A 5,690-nucleotide genomic window follows, 5' to 3' on the forward strand; every position below is an offset into this window, starting at 1 on the left:
TCGCACTGAGACGTAGGAAAGCGCCGACACTTCTTCAGCGGATGGATCCCACTGCAGACTCGGCATCGGTAGGACTGGGTACCTCGAGTACATCTGCTCTCCAGTGACTGGGCGCTGCGTGGACGTGGCGACATCGTGCTGAATATTACTGGCGGAACTATGATGGAGAAACAAAACAGCGTTATCAGAATTGGTGTGAAGTTCGACTTGGAATTACGGGCAGAGCTACGAGACAGCACAATGGAAAGGAACATTGGAAAGGAAGAAACGCAGAATTATTGTGGGCAGGCGGACGCGTCCATCGGAAGAAGGACGACCTTAGCGACGGGCCGCTTGACGAGCCCTCGCGCGGTGCGGATGTCAATCACGCGTACATGGCCATCGGATCCTGGATACACCGCGTCAATCCTGCCTAATCGCCACTCATTGGACGGAAGGTTGTCCTCCTTGATGACCACCATATCCCCCGACGCGGAGATTCCTCGTAGGGGCACGCCACTTGTTTCTCTTATGGAGCTCCTTGAGGTACTCTTCCTTCCATCGCAGACGAAATTGCTGTTGAAGAGCCTTCAGGTGCTGCCAGCGATTAATAATTGACGTCGTATCCCCCTTTAGCTCGGGTTCGACCGTGACGAGAAGAGGACCTCCCACCAGAAAGTGCCCGGGTGTAAGAGCCATCAGATCAGCAGGGTCTTCGGACATTGGCGCGAGCGGCCGCGAATTTAGGGCACGCCTCGATCCTCGCCAGGAGAGTAGCCAGCTCCTCAAAGGTGTATTTCCGTGTGGCGGTGGACTTGTAGAACAAGGTCTTGAAGCTCTTGACGCCTGCCTCCCACAGGCCCCCCATGGGGGGGCTCCCGGAGGAATGAAATGCCAGAGAAGCTGCTGGTGACTGTAGGCACCTGTCACAGCCCCTTTTAGGCTCTGGAGAAAATCGCGAGATAGCAGGGCCGCTGCCCCCACAAAGGTCTTCCCGTTGTCCGATTGCACTTGACGGGGGCATCCTCTCCGGGACACGAACCGAGCGAAAGCAGCTAGAAATTTCTCGGTCGTAAGGTCCGACGTAGGCTCTAAATGGATGGCCTTAGTGGAGAAGCACACAAACACCAACACATACCCCTTTGTGATGAGGCAGGCTCGCCCCGTATAGTTCTTTATCTCGAAAAGGACCGGCATAATCCACACCTGTGTACGTGAATGGGCGCGAGAAGGACGTCCGTTCCTTCGGTAGCTCTCCCATGAGTTGCGTCTGCAACTTCTTCTTGTGGATGACACATACCTTACAAGCATAGACGACGGACTTGACCAAATTCCTCACTCTTGGAATCCAGAATTTGGCCCGAATCAGGCGGATCATCAGCTGATTGCCACCGTGCAGCGTGATGCGATGCGTGAATTGAACAAGGAGTCGAGACAGATGGCAGTCGTGTGGAAGGGATTATCGGATGTCGTTCGTCGTATTGGAGAAGTTCAGAGGACGTGACCCGGCCGCAGGCTCTCATAAGGCCTTGCGAATCCAAGAAGGGGTTCAGATTTTGAACCGGACTGGACGCTGATACTGGACGCTTTTCGCTTAAGCAGCCCATTTCAGAGACGAAGTGTCTGCGCTGAGTGACGGAAACTAGAAGGCGTTCAGCCGACGTAATCTCATTAGCAGTCAGGTGTTCTTCGAACGGGAGCGTATCTTCCGCGCGCGCTGGATGAAGCGACAAACAAGGCAGGACTCGTAGTGCCTTGTCAAGTGTGGAGAAACGTTCAAGGAGATCTTCGGGGGGCGCCTTCGCGACATGGACCTTGACTGCTCGCTTCTCGGAGTTCAGTCCCGGGGGCCTCGTTGCCTTGATGGGCACTCGCTGCGAGGCCCTCGCAGCCAGCCAGGCCCGTGCCACCACAACTGGTTATCCGCGAGGTCTTGGAGAGATACGCCTCGGCTGGCGAGGTCCGCAGGGTTCTGCTCGGAGCGGACATGTGCCCATTTCTGCACGTCGGTGAACTGGGAGATCTTGGCTACCCGGTTGGCCACGAACGTTGTCCACTGACACGCTGGCTTCTGCAGCCACGCGAGGACAATAGTCGAGTCCGTCCAACAATATGGGGCAGATGCGGACCCTGGCATCTTTGGCAGAACGGCGGTGGCCATTTCCGACAGCAACAATGCGCCGCACAGCTCTAACCGAGGGAGCGACACCGTTTTAACTGGGGCCACTCGAGTCTTTGCCGTCAGCAGGTTCACATGACCGCAGACCCAACCTCGACACGGACGTAAATTGCTGCGCCGTACGCCTTCTCTGAAGCGTCGCAGAACCCGTGATGCTCGACCCTTAGGTGTGGTCGGAACGCGACCCATCGAGGAACACGAATCTGATCGAGCACCGAGTAATTCTCCAGGAAGTCAACCCATCGCTGACAGAAATCTTGAGGGAGGGCGTCGTCCCACCCAAGATCCAGAAGCCAAATGTCCTGCGTGAACATTTTTGCCCGGACAATGAAAGGAGCGAGCCAACCTGCTGGATCGAACAATTTGGCAATTTGGGAGAGGACTTGGCGCTTCGTGAAGGACGAGCCGCAAGTCACCTCTGGCGGAACGAAAAAAAACTCATCGCTCGTCGCTTTCCAGCGCACGCCGAGTGTCTTGGCCGTGCTCTCTGCATCGATGTCGAGGAAATCAGCACGAAGGAGGTGGTCGCTCGGAATGTCGGCCAGGATCGCCTTGCTGTTCGACGTCCATTTCCTCAGTGGAAACCCTGCTGACTCTAGGGCGCCCTTTAGCTCCCGAATCACCACTTGGGCTTCGGTTTTGGAGTCTGCCCCCGCGAGAACGTCATCAACGTACATAAAATGCCGGATAACCTGGCTGGCCTGCGGGTACTTCAACTCTTCGTCGTCAGCGAGCTGCTGCAGGACACGGATCGCTAGGAACGGGGCACAATTGACACCAAAGGTAACCGTTTTTAATTCGTAGTCGCGGATCTCCCCATCGGGATTGCGAAACAAAATACGTTGGAGTGGAGTATGCTTGGGGTCTATCCAAATTTGCCGATACATCTTCTCGATGTCGGCGTTGAAGACAAACCTAAAGTATCGCCACTTTAGGATTTGAATCGTTAGGTCGGATTGTAAGACCGGGCCCGCGTAAAGAATGTCGTTCAGACTGGTCCCGTTTGCGGACGGGCTCGAAGCATTGAAGACTACCCGCACCTTGGTGGTCGTGCTTTCGGGCTTGAAGACGGCATGATGTGGGAGGTAGTAGGTAGCGGAACTGCTCGTGGGAGAGACCTCGGTCATGTGGCCTAAGTCGATGTATTCCCGTATTACCGAGTCATTAGCGGGCCTTAAGGGGCGGGTCCCTCTTCAGGCGCTGCTCATTACGTAGGAACTGAGCAAGAGCAAAGGACCGTGAAGCTGACAGCTCGGAACCCTTCTGCTCGGGGTCGCGTAAGGGGAGCGTCACAACGTACTTGCCACACTCGTCTCTTCTCGTCGTCTGGACAAAATTGTGCTCGCAAACTGAATCCGATTCCGAATTAATCTGAGTGGGCACATCCTCCACCTCCCAAAATTTGGTGAGTAGCTGATCCAGCGAGTCACCGAGGCTACGGGCAACTCGTGTGGAAAAAACGGACACGCTGCGAGGGTTGGCTGGAGATAATGGGCCTGTCAGCACCCATCCAAAAATGGTTTCCTGACCGAGAAGTGACCCGCAGATGTTAGCCCTGGTATTACCGAGGAGAATGGACGGAAGAATGTCAGCTCCTATTAACACATCGACTTGGGAGCTTTCAAAGAAGTTGGGGTCCGCCAGGGGAATGTCGGGCAGCCCCTTGAGGCGATCTCGCGCAATCGGATATGATGGCAGATTTCCTGCCAACTGCGGAAGAACGTAAGCCGCAGTCTCTAATTGTAGCCCGGGTCTCGACGGCGACCGAATGGAGAAATGGCACAATTTAGTAGACTGCGCGGCAATGGTCTGATTAAGACCGGACACTTGGGCTTGAATAGTCTTGAAGGGAAGCTTGACAAGGTTGAACAGTCGTTCAGTTATGAACGTCGCTTCGGACCCTGAGTCTATCAGTGCTCGTGCCTGGAAACTGCACCCCAGATGGCACACGTTGATAAGGGCAGTGCCCAATAGGACGGCTCCAGACCCGGAGGCGAAACACACCTGCACATCCGACTGATCCTCTGAGCCGTTTGTGCTTCTGGAAGGTTGTGCGGGTCGAGCCCTTGCTGGAGTAGGCGGACTTGGAGCCGTAGTGAACGGATTGCCGCGGTGCAGGAGGGTGTGATGTCGGCTGTGGCATGTGAAGCAGGTATGGGCGCTCGTGCAGTCTCGCTGCTGGTGCCCTCGAGCAAAACAGTTCAAGCATAACTGCTTCCTCTTAATGTAGTCGGAGCGCCCGTCCACGTTCATTTCTAGGAAACGCGGACATAAGCGGATAGGGTGGTTTTCCCTCGAACAGAGGTCGCATCCCTTTTGGCCCGGAGCCACTCGAGTCTCGTACGAATGGAGCCTCCGTGCAGGGGCAGCAGGGAGTCCCGACCTTGGCGGAGATTGCCCGGAGCCACTAGGCCTAACGTCGTCGATGGCCTCCAGAGTGCGATGGCGCTCTGTCAGGAAGTTATCTAACTCCTTCCATGTTGGAATTTCGGCCTTATTATGTACGGATTGCTCCCACATAGAAAGTGTGACCTTGGGGAGCTTCGAGGAAATCATAAAGACCAGGAGACAATCCCACGCCTCAACATTGATGGCGGACATTTCTAGGGCTGTCAGACAACTCTGAATGGTGGCTTGCAGTTCCCTCAGCGCGACCCCGGACTCTTGAGAAATAGCCTGGAGGTTGAAAAGGATCTTCAACTGGCTATTGACTAACAGCCGCCGATTCTCAAAACGGTCTGTGAGGCTTTGCCACGCTGCGACAAACCCCTCATGGGTAAGCGGAGCCTTAGCAACAATGGCGTGAGCGTCACCACTTGTTTTGGACAGCAAGTGAAACAACTTCTCTACCGGGGTGAGCCGCGAGTTTTGGATATAAATGGCCGCAAACAAGTCTCTAAAGGTGGGCCACCGAAGGTAATCACCCGCAAAGACCTCGGTATCCACTGGAGGTAACCGACAGCCTGTAGACGCGGGCGTGTGGACATTGACGGAAGCCTGCGTGGATTGGGAGGCAATTTTCTCCCGAAGCTGGGCAATACACCTCGAATATACGGAGTAACAGTAGCTGTACTTCGATTCCAGCACTGCTGAGGTGGCCGAATTGTCGTCGGACACGGCGAGCAAATCGGAGCAGCTCTCATAGCACTTCTCCACCTTCTCCCAAAGTGCCCGAATTTGGTCTCGATGGACTTCGCACATGTATTGGGAGCTTGTTTCTGGGCCTCCCGGGGTATTGATGTTGGCCTCAAATTGGCTAATTCGATCTGTCGTAGCGATGAACTTTTTCAGCGCCACGTCGACCGCACTTTGAGCCATTTTTACAACGGAGCGAGTCTGCCTCTGTGAAGGATCGGGGGATTGTATTGACGTTTTCGTCACTCTTTGCCCTTTGAATGGCCCTGGTCGCCTTAGGCTTCAAAAGAGGCGTCCGCGGAGATGCGGATTGAGATCTGTTCAAACTGATGGATGGGATCGGACGCGGATTTTTGTCGTCTCCCGTGGGCATTCTCAAAAGTCAATTAGCTGGTCA

At 54.9% G+C, this 5,690-nt stretch overlaps 1 pseudogene; it reads right to left on the minus strand.

The window, feature by feature from the left end:
- Positions 1-722: 722 nt before the first annotated feature.
- On the minus strand, positions 723-5,461 carry LOC121529773 (annotated as a pseudogene).
- Positions 5,462-5,690: the final 229 nt, after the last annotated feature.

Source organism: Drosophila eugracilis, unplaced genomic scaffold, assembly GCF_018153835.1.
Source record: "Drosophila eugracilis isolate 14026-0451.02 unplaced genomic scaffold, ASM1815383v1 contig_1883, whole genome shotgun sequence".
Lineage (NCBI taxonomy): Eukaryota > Metazoa > Arthropoda > Insecta > Diptera > Drosophilidae > Drosophila > Drosophila eugracilis.